Source organism: Coenobita brevimanus, chromosome 101 (assembly GCF_032717465.1).
Source record: "Coenobita brevimanus isolate Jiangsu-jjx chromosome 101, ASM3271746v2, whole genome shotgun sequence".
In the NCBI taxonomy this organism is placed as follows: domain Eukaryota; kingdom Metazoa; phylum Arthropoda; class Malacostraca; order Decapoda; family Coenobitidae; genus Coenobita; species Coenobita brevimanus.
The window spans coordinates 10,581,066-10,602,082 of record NC_137054.1 but is presented as its reverse complement, the minus strand read 5'-3'; the positions used below and the strand labels follow the sequence as shown (position 1 = coordinate 10,602,082).

Below are 21,017 nucleotides of genomic sequence, written 5' to 3'. Positions count from 1 at the left end.
CTGACTTAATGTTGCTCTCCGTTTCAGGTAGATAGTGTAGAAGAAAATTTCCTTTTCCTCTTTCCTATGAAATTTCCATTACAGTTTTTTTTTCATGTTGCATGGTGGTTCTTCTCACTGTTTCTTGCCGGCTTCGGCTGGAGGGTTTGGTGAGTGGAGGGGGGGAGCCTTCCTGCTTTTCTATCCTCGTCTCTAGTTGATAGATTAGTTTTGTTAGTTATAACCTTCCCTATACGAAACAGCCACCAAAGGACCGACAGATCTGTTGCTGTTTGCGTTCCTTTGTACTCCCCTTGTACTCTTGCACCCCCATCTCCTCTCTCCTGCACCCCCCCCTTTTCTTTTCTTGCATCTCACTCTTTCCTCTCTCTACCTCCGTCTCTCATTCTCCTCTCTCTGCCAACTTATCATCTCTCTCCTGCTCTACCCCTTTTCCTCCCTCGTACCCTCACTCCTCCTCTCTGTCTCCTGCCGTGCAATATCTTACCGTTTGTATTCCGTCTTGATGCTGGAGAGGGACGCCTTCCTGCAGTGGCACCGATTTAACCGGTCAGGTCCACCGCCGGATAATACAAACATCTCAAATCCCTCCCTCTTCTCCGAAGTATTACATTTAATTATTTATTTTTAATTTACGTTTTTTTCTTTTTTTGCTTGTTTATTTTGTAAGATTTCTGAGCTTTGACATACTTGCGTGAGTCTTTGTAGAAGAACTTTTAATTGCGACTGAATTGCATCACTGAGAGAGAGAGAGAGAGAGAGAGAGAGAGAGAGAGAAAGAGAGAGAGAGGGAATTATACCTGATATCTGGGGATAAACCTTGGCCTTTAACCTTGACTCTTGCAACACTCACCTGTAACTAAACCAGATCACCTCAGCAGTAAAAAAAAAAAAAAAAAATGTGAACCCAAACTTGTATGATTTTAAATATTTCTTTACGTTATTTTATCATTATCATCATTTTCATCATTATCATCATCATAATCTTTATCATCTTCGTGTTTTTCCTTTATCTCCTTATTGTCGGTATCCTCCTCCTCCTCCTCGTTTGTCATCATCATCCTCATCATCATCCGGCAACTCTTCCATCTCCTCCCCATTCAATCCTTGTTCTTTAACATCAGCACATCATTTATAAGCTTCTTTTTCTTTTCCTTTTCCTTTTTTTTTTTGTGTGTGTGTGTAAATCTGTGTTTGAATTATATGGTTCACCACATTCATTTGTTCCCATGTATATCTGTATTTGGTTTATATGCTCCTTCATTTTATTTTCTGTCTCTTTTATTTTCTTTCATTTTTTATATCAGCTTTCTAAATTTATATGCTTGTTTATTTACACCTTTTTCATGAGTATTTGTATATCATTCATATTCTTCACCTTCCCCCCGTTTTTTCTTACATTTGTGTGTAGGCTATGACGCGTCTATTAGTTTTCCCTGTTATCTTTCAGACTGCCGGCACGAAGCCCAAGATGGCCAAGGAAATACCCAACCCATAGGCAGGGACTCAGCACACCAAAATTCAGGTAACACTGTCAGTTTATCAATATCCAGACGCCTTAATCTCGGGCGGGATGGCCACAAAGACTTGGTTCCATGTCACCCTGTCTTCCGCAATCAGGCTGCTCTATCTCCAACTCAAACCCCACTCCATCATATACCTCTCCATCCCATCCCTCCATATCATCATCGGTCTCCCCTCCCGCCCTTCCACCTCACTCATACTCTCTCCTGGTCAGTCTCTCATTCTCCTTGCATTCTCTTCACGTGTCCTATTTAGTACTGTAAGAGAGGGAGGGGAGTTCCACGATAGCCGGTTTGCTCACACCTGATGGAACAAGGTCACTTCTACGACTTGAATATCTAATCTTGGTTATGTGAAAAAAATGGTCCTTAGTTATGTGGCACAAAGGCGTCTCCTTGGTTACTGGTTAAGCTGACTCTCCAGTGTGATTAAACTCGACCATCAACCGATTCAAAAGGGGTTAGGGATATTTGGCAAGGTATGTTAAATGCGGTATAGGTAATTATCCTTAAGCAGAATACTGAGACGGCAGGAAAAGGAGAAAGCAAAAAAGTAGAGAGAGAGAGAGAGAGAGAGAGAGAGAGAACACCCTGAAGTGAAAGAGTCTGATATAGCCCTCACTCACTCTTGCACTACGAGGGTGCTCTCTGAACCTAAGATAATTCCTTTGATACCAGCCATGAATAAAGAAAAAAATAAATAAATGAAAATAAGTAAAAGTGACGTCGTCGGTACAAGGTGCTAATTTTGTACCTCACACTACATGGCATCCTGTACCGTGCCATTTTATTTAATTTCCAACGTTGATGAAAAAGACACGATTATTTGCACCGACATGGCGGCATCAAAACCCTTCGTCTGTGTTTCTGAAGGTTAACTCATTCACTATTTTTCCTTTGGCTTGTGCGACGTAAAGATTATGTTATTCAGCTGTTTTATTCAGTTATAGAGAGAGATTTTGCTAAGGAGGGGTTACAAGCAGTCTCTGTCAATCCCTCCACAGCCAGATGTCCGTCCCTAAGCAGAATATAGTCGTCTGATGGTTCCAAGAATATACTAAAGACGTCATCGTATTCACGGGATCCCATTTTTTTTTTTTTTTTGGGGGGGGGAGGATTATCAAGTGAAAGAAGACAGCATTGTGACGATGAGAAAGGATGAGGGGATAAAAAAAAACAAGACACGTAGAAGTATAGAGAATTAATGAGGCAGGCTGGTTTCCTCTCAACGCCTTCACTGTTACATAGACTTTTCCTGGTTTAATCTACCCTCCACTAGACAATATTACTCATTATACAAGAGAATGTGCAAATATCCCTTCAATATGAGAGAGAGAGAGAGAGAGAGAGAGAGAGAGAGAGAGAGAGAGAGAGAGAGAGAGAGAGAGTGTGTATGTATAAGCCAAACTCGACTGTCTTAGTAATGTGGGGGTTAATGAGGCGAGCAGGCTTTCTCTCTGAACAACCCCATTCGGAAAAAAAGATCACAGCCAAAGAAAGAAAACTGTTCAGCCCTGTCTCACGTGGCAGACCATAAAAGAACAGACGTGACTTAGCGAGTGCGTGGGTGAGGGTAGGGTTTTGAGAATGAGGGTAGAGTGAGGTAGAGTGCTGAGACTGACGGTAGAGTGCTGAGTGAGGGTAGAGTGAGGTAGGCTACTGCGAATGAGGGTAGAATGAGGTAGAGTGTTGAGTGAGGGTGCTGTGAAGTAAAGTGCTGAAAGTGAGAATAGAATGAGGTAAAGGGCTGAGAGTGAGGGGAGAGTGAGGCAGTGTACTGAGAATGAGGTCAAATATAATGGTAGCAGTACTAATGGTAGGAAAATATAATTGTGTGTAAATTAAGTTGTTTTAGAGATAGTGTTTCTAATGGCCGTATTTTTGGATGCGCGAACATTTCTAGGAGCGGCTCTGTCCGTCTCTTTCTCGCCTTCGATTTCTTAACACGGGGTATTATGTCCATAGATTTTAGCAGCTTTAACGAAGCCGCATCACACCACACTACACCACATCACACCGCCCTCTCACATAATATCACACAAACTCACCTTCCCACACCACACCACACCACCCTCTCACATGACGCCACACAAAATCACCTTCCCACATTGCATCACGTCACACCACACCACACCTCTCACATAACACCACACAAAATCACCTTCCCTCACCACACCACACCAAGCACATTAACATAAAAAGAAGGGCCCTAAAACTCCCACACGTAGTACTTCTGCATCTATTAAAACTAAAATCACGAAGGGGAACCCAAAATTTCTTACATCAAGAGGGAAATACATCTCAGAAAACAGCAGAACTTTGACCATTCTCCCTCGCTGCTGATTTCGTGGTGTAAAGTGGAATGCAGTTTAACCTTTTCCTCTCCTCACGGGTGTTTTGAAGCAGACCGTCATCAATCAAGGGCAAGTCTACACCTTCCTATATTAAGTTTTCGTAATACAGACGTCAGACTTTCCTTGCTGTTTGACATTAGCGAACACTTGGGTTTCTACTCCGCTTATTATATCAACGTAATCCACCTCAGTTTCGCTGCATCGATGGTATATCACAGTGTTCTAGGGGGACTTACACCACTTCACCACTGATCATTTATTTTACGTGTATATTAAAGTTTTGTTCGAATGCTTGAATGATTAGTACTGTATATTATGGTGTGGCCCATTTTTTATCTTAGTTTAATTTTTTTATCAATTTTCCTTTTTCTAGATGTTACTCATGCCATTCAATGGGAGTAGGCCATTAGTTATGGTACGATGATAATGGTGATGATGAAAATAATGATGGTGGTGATGAACATAATGACGATGAAAATACAGGTAGCCATAAACATATAAGGTATATATTAACACACGCTCGGAAAATACAGTACTTATATTAAGCGTATTTGCAATTGATTGAAAGGACAGTGAGATGAGAACACAGTGAAAAAAAAGGGCGAACTGTTTGACTCTGAAGCTATGCATGTATACCGTATATATATATATATATATATATATATATATATATATATATATATATATATATATATATATATATATATATATATATATATAATGGTTTCGTGTATTGCCAGTTCTGTTCCATTAAAAATATTAGTTTCATGTAAGTGTTAATATTTTTTAGACATCCTGTAATGATGACGATAATGATGAAGATTAGCACTTTTCTTATCTACCACACATTTGTTTCCTGTCGTGTGTGTGTGTGTGTGTGTGTGTGTGTGTGTGTGTGTGTGTGTTAGATTTTTTCTTCAGAGAGAGAGAGAGAGAGGCTATGTCTAAGTGGAAAATTTTGGTTTTGTAATGTAATAAGAAAGTAAGAGAAGAATGAAGAGAGTGGGGGATAAAAGAGAGAAGTAATAATTGAGAGGGAATGGAGGCAGGAAGAGAAATTAGTGTGGTAAAAAGCACAGTAAAACATTGGGAAGAAGTTGGCTAGAGATGGAGTTAAGATAAGACGAGGGGGTGGAGGGAGAGAGGACGAGGGGGAGGGAGGGAGGGCGTGGGGCGGGAGGGGGTAAAGAGAGGACTGGGAAACAAAAATTGAAGAGGAGGGAATACAGGAGGAAGAGGATGTGAGCGAGACTAAGAGATTGAATATCTATCTATCTATCTATCTATATATATTTCATACATGAGAGAGAGTGAGTGTGAGAGAGACAGGGGGGGGGGGAGAAAACAGGCGGAAGTATAAGGGAGAAAAAAAAAAAGAAGAACAGGCTTAGAAAATAAGCAGGAGGGCAGTAGATAAAAGGAAGAGGAGAATTTGGTGGGAGGAATGATGAAGGGGGTGGGAAGAAAAGTCAGAGAGGAGGAGGAGGAAGGGAGGATAGCCAGGTAGATGGACTGTTCAGCGAGTCGACGAGATGACGGACGGAGGAGGGGGAGAAGATTGGAGAGAACGAGGAAAGACAACAGAGAGAAGGGGTATGGTGGAAGAAGAGGGAAGGAGAAATGGGGGAGAAGGGAAAGGAGAGGGAGGGGAAAATAAATGAAGGAAAGGAAGATAAAAATGGAGGGGAAAAAAAAAAGGAGGGGACAGAAGGGAGAGGAGATAGGAATTTTAGGTTTAAAAAGAAAAGAGGACCGAGGAAAGAGAGAGGGGAGAAGAGAACGAGAGGAAGAAGGTAGGAAAAAAGACAGAAGAGATCTGGAAAATACAGAGCGCATACCTTCGCCAACGCCAATAAAATTTATGATTTATTGCTGTAATTCCTGTATCCTACCGGGTAAATATTTTTACGGTCTCACATAATCAGATACTTTTACAGTCTTAATCCGTCCTGTTACACAAGCTCAGAGATCCTGTTCTTCCGCCAGTGCCAATAAAATTTATGATTTATTCCAGCATCCGAATTCACCTCAAAATATGATCAACAATTTTTTGACCCACTGCCCACCTGTCCTCCAGATTTCATTGAAATCCGATAAAAACTTTTTCAGATTATCTTGTACACAAACAATGCGAATACATAACCTCCGTCCTACTTTGCGGAGGTAATGAGGAGAATGGCAAGTGAATGACGAGGAGAGAGAGAGAGAGAGAGAGAGAGAGAGAGAGAGAGAGAGAGAGAGACAGAGAGACAGACAGACAGACAGAGAGAGAGAGAGAGAGAGAGAGAGACAGACAGACAGAGACAGAGAGAGAGAGAGAGAGAGAGAGAGAGAGAGACAGACAGACAGACAGACAGAGACAGAGAGAGAAATAAGCCTAAATTGGAGGTAAGGAGATAAGACAAGGTGGGTGGGTGGGAGGGAAATTGGTCAATGAAGTGGAAAAGCGAAGAGGGAAAGGAAGGCAGGGAGGAGGGGATGAAGGAAATGAGTGAACGAAAAATTGAAAACGGAATAGTGAGAGAGAAAGAAGCGAAAGTGAGAGATGGGAAGGAGAGGTAAGAGGGTGTGTAGGGGAAAAGAAGGAGGCTGAGGGACGGAAAATGGAAAGTAGGAAAGAGGAAGGAGGGCGGCAGGAAAGTAGGATGAAAGGAGACTTTAAGAATTTTGAAATGTTAAGAAAATTATTGTACATTACCTCTCAAAATGATAAAGATGTCCCTGAATTTTTCACCCTACTCTTTGTTTTTATACAGTGAGTGTACATTGCCTTACAGTGGTATTACCTTGACCTAAGTACATTTGTAATATTTTTACAGTTCATCAGTATTTCACCCATCATATTACTGTTAAGCATCGACATGATTTGTTCCGTAACATTATCTGTAACAGGATTCCAGAACTGAGCTAACTTTACTCAGTGAGAAGGAAAGATGGGAGGAGGGGGGATAAGACAGTGAGGGAGGGAGGGAGGAGGCAGTGAGGAAGGAAGGGAGAGGGTAGGTACAAAGGGATGGAGGGTAAAGGGAAAGAATGTGATAGAAAAATAAGTGAAAGCTGCTGGAGGGAGTGATGATGGACAAGATGATAGGGGTTGTACATACTTGTTTGAAGATGATGGAAGAATTCACGGAGAAAAAAGTAAATGGCAAAGGCATACAGAGGGGGGGAGGGGGGGAATCAGAAATAGAATTTAAAAATGACGGATAGAGAGAGAGAGAGAGAGAAGGAGAGTAAAATGTACAAAGGAAAACAAAGCGGCAGATCTATTGGGCCATTCGAGGGGAGAGAGAGATGGTGGCAAAAAGATAGGAAACTGAGGTTAGGAGGGAAAATATAATTGTAAAGGAAAAGCTGGGAGGTCGAGTTTTAGAGAGAGAGAGAGAGAGAGAGACAATCACCACCGATAGGCTGTCCCTTCTGCTTGCTGCCCTGTGATTGGTTGAGGGGCGGGGGCGTCACGGGTCTTGAGGCTCGCTGATTGGCTGCTGAGGCGGTGCGGGAGAGACAAGGGTAAACAGTCTAGTGGGCTTAGGAGTCTCTCCCTCTCTGTGTGTCTGTCTCTCTCTCAGCGATTTTTTTTTTACATATTTTACATGGAATTCGTATCTTCATAAAACCTACTGACTTGGCTTTCTTGCACTCCTCCCTTAGTTATTCGTTTTTATGTTTACAGTATAGATAGATAGATAGGTAGATGACTGATATGCAAGTATGTATATGTATGTAAAACGTAAGGCAAACATTCGATTATGAGCTTTTGTAGCATGCTCCTTAGCAGTTCATTTTTGCATTTTATTCCCTAATATCTTTATGCTTGCTCTTCCTAGCTTTCCTAATACTGTTATCATAAGTATTATACAGAAGGATATTATCGTGTCACATTAAAAAATAAACTAAAAAAAAAAAAATGTAAGAGAGCCACCTACGCCCACGAGGTATGGGAAAGTAAGGGAGCCTCCTACACCCACCCACCCCCATTATTGCCACCGCGCGCGTCGGCCAAGATTTCAATCAGTGTTTGCCTTGACAGTGGAGAGGTCGCTTGTCCTCACACACACACATACGCTCGCACGCACACGCAAACATACGGGAATAACAAGCACTGGAAATCATATTACCGACCAAGTATCCAGGATCTGTTAAGGTCAGCATCACCAGAAGAGAAGCAGAGATTATAACCATATACTGGTATTATCTGTATTGCAAAGGATACAACGATTTTGCTCATCATGGCCCCTCTTCAGTGTTAAACCCAGGCGAGAGCAACAAGCACAGGGGTTTATACTGTCTTCCAAGTATCCATTAAGTCAGCATAATCAGAACAGAGAGAAGTGTATGCGGTTGAGACCTTGGTTTGTATTTCACGTGAGAAATGAGTTTGTTCGGTTCATAAGCAAGGGAGAAACAAGCACAAGAATTTATATTATTGTTTTGTTATCCTTTATTAACTAAGGTCAGCTTAGCTAAAAGAGACATCAGTGGTTACGTTTGAGACCTTGGTTTTGTATGTTATCTGAGAAAGCCTTTTGTTTATGTTGTGCACGGGTTGTGTATACTATTGCTTGGCCCTGATTTGCATCCTTTTGTAGCTTATTTCACGTAGCCCAGCGCAAGTTATTATAGCAGTACATCCTTTCCATTGCTTTTTTTTGTGTGTGTGGTTAGCATCATATTCTAGTGTTAATCTGGTGCTATAACTCGAAATTCAAGATGGTAAATGGTTGTTTTAGGTCTGGTTAGAGTGAAAATAGTAGTGTGTTGTTTCCCAGTGCTAGGAAACAGGAAGCACAGAAAATCATATTATCGTCTGAGTCCAGGATTTATCAAGCTGAGCATCACAAGGCGGGGCAGAAGTGTCTACGTTTAGGTCAGTATATCACTCGAGAAACCTATCCGCTTGTTTAGTTGTGCGCAAATATGAGTGTGGCTTGTTTCGCAGTGGCGCGATTACTTGAATGAATTATACTCTCGGTAAACACCATTTCAGTATAGGGTGTATTTCGGTTGTTTGGTGAAATAGCTAGTAATATGAAAAAAAAAAAAAAAAAAGATAATTTAAATGTTACAGCACATCCCCGATACAAACTAGGGCTTAGTGTATTGTAAGGGTTGCTGCATTGTTGAATCTTGCTTCGGTTTATGCTTAGTCGTGGACACGGTATTGGTTCTGATCCTGAAGAACCAAATCAAAGTTTTTAGTCGTGCTTTACGCGGAACGTTTCAAGTCCTCAAGAAGTGGCTGGACGTTTTGCTAAAAAAATAAATCATTTGGCAGGAATGTAGATTGGTTTCCTATCCTTAAATTATCGGGACTACGAAAGGGTTGATACGGGGTTGAGTGTTACCGTAACCATAATGCTGTCAGGGAAGGTCAGTCATCTACCCCTCATTGTTTTGAAATTACCATAGCCTAGCCTCGGGTTCCTACGCCTTGCAAAGAGTAATATGAGATTGGATGTTACCGCTCATTTATTTGCATTATCAGTTGCGATTAGTTGTATATATTTTAGCCTTGTTGCAATAAAACCCCTTTAGTCTGAAAACGTTAAATTTCTATTTTATTTTTTATTTTTGTGCTGCCACCAGAAGATATTATTTAACCTCAAACAGACCATTGGTAGGAAAGGGGCTAAGTAAAGGCCATATCCTTTTTTTTTTATTTTTTAGATAGTCTTTTCTGAATTAAATCGTCTGGTGGAAGGAAGAATATGACTCAAAATACGTCACCGGATTGAAGGAATAAATTATGCTTACGTCCTTCTATATTTAACTGTCAGTTAGGTTTGATGGATTCATCGTAGTAAGATAATGACTGAATTCCATTTCTTGTTTTTCTAATCAAGTTAGTGTGTTTATACTTTTGCACTCACTCTTTGCTAATAAGAGGTGTGTGTGTGTGTGTGTGTGTGTGTGTGTGTGTGTGTGTGTGTGTGTGTGTGTGTGTTTGTTTGTGTGTGTGTGTTGGTAATCAGGGTGAGATAAATCTTCATAAGAACCACCTGAACAGTAACGAAGTAGCGAGCCATGTTAGGTTACGCTAGATAAGATTAGGCTACCTTAGTTTGTTAGATCAGTTGTAATTAGAGGAAGCTTAAGAGTGTGTGGTGGTAATCAGGAAGAGACGAATAGCCATAAGAGTCGGCAGTATCGGTGAAGAACTACCTCGGTCAGTTTTGGTGGGATAAGTTGGGTTCGGCTAAGTTAGGTTAGTCTGGGTTGGGTTGGGTTCGGTTACGCTAGATTGGGATGGGTAAAAATTCTGTTATGTAGGGTTATATTAGGTTGGATAAGTAAAGGTTAGTTAGGTTAAGTTAGGTTGCATTTGGGTTGGATTCGGCAAGGTTACGTAAGGTTAGGTTAGGTTAGTTTAGGTCTGTAATGTTGTATTAACGGGAAGTAAGACTGGGTTGAGTTAGGTTATTTTAGTTATCATTAGGGGAAGCATAGAGGTGTGTGTTGGTGATCAAGAAGAGACAAATAGCCATGAGGTCCAGCTAAAACAATGACAAAGACCCCTGCCGAGTTATCCTGGCGACACACAGGGGTAGTTGGCTGGAATATGAAGTGGCGGAGTCGTGGCTTGTAAATGGCCCATTACTCACACCCTTAGTATACCTCCTATATTATGTTTATTGCCACTTACGCTGAATTCTGCCTACCGTGTTGTCTTCTAAGGTTTCTCTTGTTAGTGCTCCTTGTTATGGTTTCTGGTATACGGCTGTTCTCTTAATATTTCTCCTGCTGTACCTTCTCATGTTATCTTTATTATTATTTACTCTTTATTCTGCCTGTTTTGCTGTGTTTTGGTGTTCCTTTTGATATTGCTCTTTTTTCTTTTTTATTCTGTACTCTTTATATTATTTTTGCTTACTTTCATTCTGCCTGTCCTGGGTTCTTTTAGTATTTCTATTCCTATTTCTTTTCCCCTTTGTTATTGTTCTATCTTGTTTCTCATCTGTTCGATCTTTTCTTTCTGTTTTACGGTTGTCCTCTTCAGTTTCTTCAGTCTTCCTCCATTCAGTACCTTTTTCCATTCTTCACCACCAATCTTCTCTTTTTCTATCCCTCGCTTCTTTACTTCTCTCTCAGTCTCTTCCCCACCATCCTTTATCTCTCTAACTTCTTCCATTTCTCTTCTTCTTTCATCAGTCACTTCCACTTTTCGTGTTCACCTTCCTCTGCCCCTCTCCTACTTTCCACATCTTCCATTCTTCACCTACACCTTTTTCCACTCCCCTCCACTTAACCTCTACACCTTTCTCCATCCACCTTCACCTCTCGTCTCCACCTTTCTCCACCCCGGGGCATCCACCAGGGATCAAGAGACAAGAGATAAGGGTGTTTGGGCCACGATATTCCTGTGTTTGTGTTGAGTTATGCCAGCTGGATGAATATCAATACCATAATATAAAGGTGTAGGCTGGAGAGAGAGAGAGAGAGAGAGAGAGAGAGAGAGAGAGAGGGAGGGAGGAGAATGGCTGATGGCTGCTCTCATATTTCTCCTTGATCTACTGCTTTATCATTCTTTTGCCTTGACTTTTTCCTTCTTTAATTTCCTTTGTTTTCCTCTCTTTACTATGAAGGCTGCAGGGAGAGAACACCTTCCCCTCTCCTCCTCCTCCTCCTCCTCCTCCTCTATCTGTCACATTTATCTTAATCTTCTCTCATTTCTTTTCTTTATTTCCTTCCATGTTTTGCTCTATCTTCGTCTTACCCTTTTTTGGATACACCGATAGGTTATGTATAAGTGATTTGACCATACATGTTTACACGTTTGTGAATCTCTCTCTCTCTCTCTCTCTCTCTCTCTCTCTCTCCCACCACACTTAATCCCTTTTTCCCATCCATCCTACCACAAACATCATCCCCTCCTCTCTCTCTCTCTCTCTCTCTCTCTCTCTCTCTCTCTCTCCCTCCTCGTCCTCCAACTCCCCATCATTTCTACCCCACTCTCCCACCTCTCCACTTTTGACACAACGGAGAGAGAGAGAGAGAGAGAGAGAGAGAGAGAGAGAGAGAGATAGCGGGTAGGGGCAGGGCAGGTAAGGTATGGAGGTGAGGCCCTTACATCAGATTGCCTTTATGAATGTGACAAGATGAGGGTACCGATTGGAGGGAGGGAGGCAGGAATCCGAGGGGGAGGAGGATTAGGCAGGGAGGGAGGGAAGGAGGGAGGAGAGCGAGGATATGGTATATGGGAGGGAGAGAAGAGGGAAGGGAGGGAGAAAAGGAGAATGGTGTACTGAAGAGAGAGAAGAGGGAGGGGAGAAAGAAAAGTCTGCTGTAATGGAAAGAGACGAGGGGAGGAGGATTGAGAAGGGAGAGAGAGAGAGAGTGGTGTATGGGAGGGAGAGAGCGAGATGAGAGGAAGAGAAAAGAGAGAATGAGAATGGTGTATATAAGGGAGAGATGAAAGGGAGGAGAACTGAGTAAGAGGAGAAAGTAGAAGAAATATACGGAGCGACTGACAGGAGAGATGGACAGGAAGAAAGGAGAATGAAGTATGAGATAAGGAGAAGAAAGAAAGGAGGACTTTTGAGGAGGGAGAGTGTAGGGGAGAAGAAACAGGATAACTATTGAAGGGAAGGAGAGGAAGGCAGGAATCCGAGGTGGGAGGAGGATTAGGGAGACAGGAGACAGGGGGAATGGGGTATGGAAGGGAGAAAAATGACGGAGAGAGGGAGGGAGGGAGGGAAAAAAGGAAAGAGGGAAGGAAGGGAGAGAAAAGAGAGAGGGGGATGGTATATGCGAGGGAGGAAAGAGAAGTATAGAGGGAGAGAAGAGTGGAGGATGGAAGGAGGATGTGTGTCGGGCGATATCTGTTCAAAGTTGTCAAGGAAAGAAAGAAAAGTGTTTAATGATGTATCACTGAGGATGGAGAGAGGAAGAAAAATTAAGGAGGGTATAAGGGTGGGATGGGGGGAAGAATAAGCACAAAATAATGTGGAAATGTACTGGTAAAATCAGGAAAGACTGAGGAAGGAAAAGAAGTGTTTAAGGATGGATAGTGAAAGAGGGAAGAAAAGAAGATTGAGAGGAGAGAGAAGAACAGTGTTAGTGAAGGAAGAAATGCGCCGGTGGAAAAAGAAAATAAAGTATATATGTGAATAAAGAAGGAAGGAGGAGTGTTTAAAAAAGGGATATATGAATAAAGAAGGAAGGAAGAGTGTGGAGGTCAAGGGTTAGAGGAGGGAAGGAAGGGGTTCAGAGGGAGGAACAGGAAGGGGGAATGGCGTCTTCAGGAGAAAAAAGAGGTTAATATAGGAACAGGAAAGAAGGAAACAGATCTGATAAGAGTGAAGGTATGGTCAAAGGAAGAGAATGGAATATTGGTCCTTTCGAGGCTGTTTGTTAAAAAGGAGATTATGGTTGTGGGCTTCGAGGATAAGGAGAGTGAAGCAGGAAGGCTTCCTCCTTCCACCAGTCTCTGCATCCGAAACCTGCTGGAAAAAATGAGAAGGGACATCATGCAGCATAGACGGATTGTAATATACTATAATGTCATTTGAATATGTTATGTTCTGCAGTTGGGTGAGATCCCCTCATAGTCTGCGCTTTGTTAAATTGAATAGGTTTAGCGAATGTGTTGTTCCTCAATCTGGGGATTATTTTCGACATCCTTCGCTGTACTTATAGTCTCTCCATATCTGATTAGTAATACGGTGACCAAAGGTGATCACAACATACTCAAAGTTTAGGCGAATCAGGAAATTGTACAAAGAGAAAATGATGATATCGGATTTAAATTCAGACGCGGTACATACGAATCCAAATACTGTACTTCATCTTTCTTTGCTCTCGATTTAGTTTTATTTTCCATAACTACCCTGTTGCTAAGTCTTCTTTTTACTTACGTTCTCGAACTCGATTCTGTTCATATTAGAGCTAACCTTCATTTTTACTAGAAGAATTCAGGATCACATTCTTCCATTTCACACGCTTGAGCACAAATAGTTTATCAAGATCTGTCTGAAATAATTGTCCTTGCACAGGTGGGTCCGCTTGTTGCCGATTTTTTATAATCATACTCGTGTCTGGATATTTTACAATCTCAAGCATCGTATGTATCATTTATATAAAATTTATAAATGTGACCCGCCCACCCCAAACATAAAGTGGAATTTGTGGTTGGAAGAGGATAGAGAAGAGAAGTAAAGAAGCGGGTGAAGTAGTTGGATGTGTGATGGGAAGGAAAAAGGGTGAGCATGAGATTAACCACTTCACTACCATGCGTCTTTTGTATTATTTGCTTATTTATCGCCAATTATATATTTTTTCTGACCGACACACGATTCCAGTCAAATTTTAGGGAGGAACTCAGGTAGTGGAAAGACTGGTGAAAGCTGTATCTAACCCCTCCATTTCACAGTCTTTATCCTTAGGTAAATAAAAACGTCCATGTATAACAGTAATAGAAAAAAAATAACGTCACCAGAGTAAAAAGTATGAAAAATGTTGAAAAAAGAAAATGCTGTAAAAAAGTATGTATGATAAGAATGGATAAAAAAAAATCAGTATGGTTGTTTAGGAAAAGTTATAAAAAGGGAATAAGCTTATGAAATAAGAATGGGTGTGGGATGACAAAAAAGCACGGGGTAAAATAGTTAAGAAAGAGATGATATAGAAATAAAATAAAGAAGTGTTTGATAAGGATACGTGTGTGTGTGTGTGTGTGTGTGTGTGTGTGTGTGTGTGTGTGTGTGTGTGTGTGTGAAGAGCGAATAACGGGGTGTGTGGATGGCAGGGGGAGGAGGGAAATATTTAAGGGATAGGTGGCTGAGTGAAGAGGGGGCAATAGTGCTGGGTGAGGTGAGTTTAGGGTGGAGCAAGAGATGGATAGATTGCTGGAGAGAGAGAGAGAGAGAGAGAGAGAGAGAGAGAGAGAGAGAGAGAGAGAGAGAATTTACATGGGGGAGGGAAACAAGAGGGAAAGAATGGAGGGAAGGGAGGACCATGGGAGAGAAATTATTGGTGGGGAAGGGAAGGGAAGAAGAATGGACGAAGAATGAACACCAGAGAGTAGAATTTGATGGGGAGAGAATGGAAAGAAAAGAAGGATCAGGGAGACACGTGGAGGGGTCAAGAGGGGAGGGTAAGGGAGAGGAGGGATATGGAGACTGGAGAAGAGGGAAAAGGAAGGACCAGGGGGGGTGATGGTAGGGGGGTGAATTTAGTGAAGGGGAGGGGAGGGAGATAGAGAATGGCTAAGTGTGGAGGAGGATTGAGTAGGGGTGAAGGGGGATTAAGGAAAGGTGTGGGTGGGATGGGGATTAACGGAAAGGGGGGTGGGGTAGGATTAAGGGAGGCTGAGTGGATGATAGGAGAGGTTGGAGAGAAAGGTGTATGGTGGAGGAGTGAGCGAGGATGGTGAGGGGGTTGGAAAGATGGAGCGAGGGAAGGGAGGATGAAATGAGAGGAAGGGAGAGGTGGATGATAAGAGAGGAAGGGAGAGGAGATATATTGAGGAGTGGGTAAGGGAGGGAAAGGAAAGAGAGAGAGACAGAGACAGACAGACAGACAAACAGACAGACAGACAGAGCGTACAAAGAGGCAGGAGCGAAATGCTTAATAAACTCTAAAGGACTATTACTGGACCTAAGGAAGACCTGCCGTACAGAAGAGGCTAGCAACAGTGTCCATTAAACAAGAGGCAGGAGACGGGGAAGAGTGAAAGGTGAGAGGGAGGAGGAGTGATGAAATCTTACCGAGCTGGGGCAGTCCATTGGCGAAGATTGAGGAGATGGAGGGGGGGCAGGGGGTAATAGAGGGCGAAGGGGTTGTAGGGCTGGTGGGGGTGGTGTGGGGGTGAAAGGGTAAGGGGGTTAGATTGGGTTGGTGGGGAGGGATATGGGGTGGAGGGGTAAGGGGGTGAAATAAAGGAGGAATGTGCTGTTATGATAAGGTCCCGGAGAATGTTATGGGAAGGTGAGTAGGACATTTTTGGGATGGGATGACACAGATAATGGGATGGATGGGCGGATGGAGGGAGGCTGGTAGAGAGTGAGGGAGAATAATGGAGGGTTTTGATGGAGAATGAAGAAGCTAAGAGGATAACTACAGTAAACCTGTTAGCTGATACGAGGGAGCTCCTGTGTAACAAGTGGGATGTTAACCCTCTGCCAGCCAGTCCCTCCTTCCCAAGTTTTTTCATGTTAAAAAATAAGGAACTAAGGTTGAAAGACCGCAGATTTATCTCATTGAAAGGAAGGCGAAAAAAATGGGCGCCGTCAGCAAGATACTTTCATTCCCAGATACCTGAACTCATTACGTTTGAAGGACTGGAGGTCGTAGGCAAAAGGAAAGGTAGACTGAGAAAAACTGTCCGAAAGTTGACCAGTTGTGTATGTGATGGGCTGAAAATATATCTGGTAACTTAGGCACAAGGGAACGAGAGAAATGTTATATATATATATATATATATATATATATATATATATATATATATATATATATATATATATATATATATATATGTGTGTGTGTGTGTGTGTGTGTGTGTGTGTGTGTGTGTGTGTGTGTGAGTAAATGGACAGACAGGTGTCTCTTGCCCAATAAGAAAAACGTGATGAGGAGCACCGTCCAGTATCAGCGTGTCATATTATAAGTGGCTCTGAAGATTTCATAACACCCCTTCTTTGCCGATTTATTCTGTGAATTACACCTCAGTATCCTCTTGCAAGTCATTGATGTAAACCAAGTCAATATTAAAACGATATAAGTTGCACACAACAGAATGCTAAGGTTTAATGTACAAAATTAATCGCCAAGGAAGAAGTGTTGCGAGGTTTCCAGAGCCACTTAGAACGCGACCCAAAAATGCAGTTGGATTTTTAAATACTGGTACTGTATACCTTCAGTTGTAACCGCTCCGTGACATTTTTTCCATGTGTTATCTCTTCAGTCCGATGATGCATTTCTCCTTTCACTCGTAATATCTCCTGACTATTTATGTTGTAGGTTTAGAGAGATTTTTCGAACTGAGGGAAATAGATGTAGCCTGTCTTTACTCCTTCAGTATGAGAGAGCCTTCCAAACTACTCACCTGGTGGAAGCAAGATAAATGTTAAAAATAGTCTACATCATTAGAGTGGGAGGAGTTAATCATGAAAGTCCTTTTGACAGATATTTGAGCTGTCGTGTTACAATATTTTAATTTGTAACTTGTCTGCAGATTATCAGATACCCCTTTCAGCCCAAGGACACTTTCCTAAACTGACTTTGACAGTATTGCTTTGTCTAAAAATAAAAAAATAAAAATAAAAAACGGTGCACTTCAGGCTGATTTTTCCCTTCTGCAATCCAATATTCTCCTTTCGAGGGATAGGGAGGGCGTTGAGAGACATTTGTGTAACTGAGTAGCGAAGTTATCCGGTTATTTCGGTGCGATCGCGTGAAGGCGCCTCTCTCCATATTCGAGACAAACTGATAACTGAAAAGATGTTGTAATTGAATTGGAGCATCGTCGTATATCCTTCAACCCAATGGATCACCTAAGCTAAAGGAAATAGTCGGGTGTTAGCCAGAGTAAATTATAAAAGACGTTCTCGCCGGGAAACTGTTAACACGAGTGGAAATGAGAGAGAGAGAGAGAGAGAGAGAGAGAGAGAGAGAGAGAGAGTCTGGCGAGAGGAAAGAGAGATATGAGGCGTTAGAAGAATGGGACAGACATTTATGAGGCTGAGTGGGGAGGGGGAGTGGAGGGGAGGAAGAGGGAGGGGAGGAGGGGGAGGGGAAGGTGGAAGAAGAGAAGAGGGGAGGGAAGGAAAGAGTGTGAGAATGCGACAATACCATATCCTCCCACGGTAAGGTGGTATTGTACTATTGGCTTTACTGAGAGGGTAATGGAGGTGGGAGGGGGGACTGCCGTAAACAGAGGGTTGGGGTGGTGGGGGACAGGGGTTAACATAGTGGGGGGTGTCCTTACCCAGCTGCGGCGGGAAGGGATGGAGGAGGGGAGGGGTGAAGGAATGGGAAATCGTCATCATCATCATCATCATCATCATCATCATCATCATTATCATCATCATCAGCCTGAGTCAGTCCGAATTTCATCTCATCGCCCTGTTCTCTGTCAGTCTCTTCTCGCTCCATCTCTGGGCATCCACTCAGTTACCTTATTCGTCCATCTGCTACGGAGACGAGAGAGTTGGAAGTAAAGTGTGAGGGAGGGAGTGCTGGGAATGGGGGATGAGGTGAGGGAAAGAGGGTAGTTGTGGACAGAGACTGAGGGAGAGGCAGAGCATGATGGAAGAGTTGCCACTGGGGGGGATGGAAGGTGAGGGAAAGGGAGGGAATATGATCGTGAGGATGCGATGTGTATGTATGTATGGAAAAATGAGTGTGTGTGTAATTCACCGGGTCGGTCAGGATCACTTGATGGTCGTGATCGTCAGCTTTTTACCCTCCCGGAAGGGAGCTGAGAGCTCATATAGTCCGATCTAAGGGAAAGGCTGTGACCTTCACACACGCACACACCCGTCCCCTTGCTCAAGGGGGACAGTAACCACCCACTTTGTCAGTGAAACTTTTCGCAACCTGAGCGAGGCGCGAACTCCCGTCCACCAGTTGGCAAGCGAGAGCGTTACCACTGCACCAGCGAGCGGTGTGTGTGTGTGTGTGTGTGTGTGTGTGTGTGTGTGTGTGTGTGTGTGTGTGTGTGTGTGTGTGTGTGTGTGTGTGTGTGTGTGTGTGTGTATGCATGGAAAAATGAGTGTGTGTGCGTGTGTGTGCGTGTGTGTGTGTGTGTGTGTGTGTGTGTGTGTGTGTGTGCGTAGTAAATGGCTACGGTAGGTGAGAGGAATGATGGATGAGGATGGGTGAAGGTGAGGGGGGTGAGGACGGAAGGAAGAAAGAGCCAAAAGTCAGAGATAAAGGATGCAAGAAAGGGAGGACGACAATACAGAAGGTAGATGATAAAGGGATAAAGGTAAGTAGGCAAAAGAAAACAGAACGTAGATAAAATAAAGGGATACGATAAAAGAGAGGAGAGATAAAAAATATGACCTAAGGATAAGAAGGCATAAAGTAATTTGAAAGACTAGTGAAGAAAAGATAGAAACGTTTAACCCTTTCTGTACGGTGACCTTATTTTAATTTAGTCTTGCCAGCTTCAGACACCTTTTTTTTTTTCAATTTAGAAGAGACTGAGCGGGTAGTCATCACTAATCCCTTCAGAATATGAGATCTTTTCTAAGTTAAATAAAAACCTTTGAATGTAGGAAAATAATCTAGAAAAGACATCACCGGATTGAAGAAGCTACACTAGGAATGCATACGTATGAGGGAAAGAGTAAGACAGAAGAATAATATGTAAGTTGGGAAGGTGAGAGCATCCGCCATGAAGGGTTTTTAGCCTCGGTGCCTACCTCCGTAACTGAGGTCTTTGAACATGTGGCGAGGTATTAACCCACAATCCTGGGGTACAAGGCAACTCGACCACCCAGGGCACCATAGTTACCTTCCCTATGTGTCACCCTTGTTACTCAATTTATATATCAACCTACAAAAGGTGGATGGACACCTGAGTCGGGTGATGCCAGCTGCCCGCACTATGATTCGGTTCCTGGCGATATCTGGCCGCCAAATTCGGTCACCGTTGTGGGTTAGAAAAGAGAAAAGAATAGCGGTGGAAGGAGATAAGGCAGGAGGGAAATTTGGGAAGCTGAAGAGGAAGGGGAAAAAAGAGGGAAAGTTGTGGGTGGAGGAAAGAAGGAAGATTCTAAGGATAGAAGGAAGAAAGAAATAGATCAGGGGAAGAAGCTAGAAGGATGAAGAAAGATGAATGAAACTTATGAGGGAAAGAAGATAGACGGATAAAAGTAAAGAGGAGGGAAGCAGATTGGATGAAGAAAAACATTAGGATAGGACGGATGACAGAAATGCATGAAAGAAGGAAGATGGAAGGATAGAAGGAAGGACGAAGGGAGATTGTGGATGAGAGGAAAATATGGGGGAATGATGAAAGTTGGAAAAGGAAGAAAGGAATGTGGTATGTGGAGGAAGGAATGAAGGAAGAAAGGACGGAAAAGAAAAAAAAGTAAGGTTAGGCAAGAAGGAAGGTAAGGAGGGGAGAAATAAGACAAACAGAAGGAAGGAAAAGAAGGAGGGAAGACAGACAATTGGCGAAAGCAAGAATGGTGGAAGGAGAGAGAGAGAGAGAGAGAGAGAGAGAGAGAGATCATCCAGCCCTCCTCACCTGACACCTCAATTCACATGGTTCAGCCTTTGAGAAATTACCGGGCCTCCCTCCCTCCCTCTCTCACTTTACCTCCTTTCTCTCCAGCCCTCCTCCATCTTACTCACGTCTCTCTGTCTTTCTCTTCCTCTCTCTCACCCGCTCTGTCTCAACCTCCAGCTGTTCCTTCCACCTCTCAGATTCTCTCTCTCTCTCTCTCTCTCTCTCTCTCTCTCTCTCTCTCTCTCTCTCTCTCTCTCTCTCTCTCTCTCTCTGTAAGTCTTTAGCCCGTTTACTATGCTTGATTTTTTCACTTCACATTTTTTTTTCTCTTCACCCTCCAGAGGCGAGGTAGTCTTACATATAAAATGAATAATATAAATCTGAGCAAGGACAGTGACACTCGCCATCCAATAGGTCAGAGGTCGAGTCATGTATATGTATATTGCTCTTTATTTGAAAAAGAAAAAAAAAAACTGGAGACGCCATGGCAAGATTGGTGGTGAATCTTCGTGGTGGTGGGGACGGTGATCCCAGTCCAACCCAAGATTAAGATTTTTTGTTTTTCTTTTACGAGTGTGTTGTCTGTTTTTATTTGGAATGCTCTTCGTTAGTTCTTCCGCTGTCATATTTTACCCTTACCCTACATCACCCACCGTGTGAGTTGGGAAAATGAGGCGGGGTGATATAGATAGATAGATAGATGTAGATATAGATAGATAGGTAGATATAGATAGATAGATAGAGGATCATTTAGTTAAAACTTTATTTACTGATTGAGAATTTATGCTAAAGAAACCACTTCATAATACGTTTTTCGTATCTTAATCAGTTTGCTTCAGGTGTTTCGGTTCTAAGGGGTGCTGAGGTGGAATTTTCCGGCATACGGTCAGTTCCCTGCTGTAACTCATATATTTCTTTCTTTCTTTCTTTTTTTTTTATTTAGGAAGAAAGACATGGAAA

The 21,017-nt window shown here is 42.6% G+C and overlaps 1 protein-coding gene across 1 annotated transcript in view; it reads left to right on the top strand.

Annotated features, from left to right (window-relative positions):
* LOC145414861 (uncharacterized) overlaps window positions 1-21,017 on the top strand; it is a 265,294-nt gene that overhangs the window by 201,488 nt on the left and 42,789 nt on the right. Inside the window, exon 2 of the mRNA XM_080284284.1 lies at window positions 1,431-1,525. The gene's annotated coding sequence lies outside the window, so the exon portion shown is untranslated. The remainder of the gene's footprint in view (window positions 1-1,430; window positions 1,526-21,017) is intronic.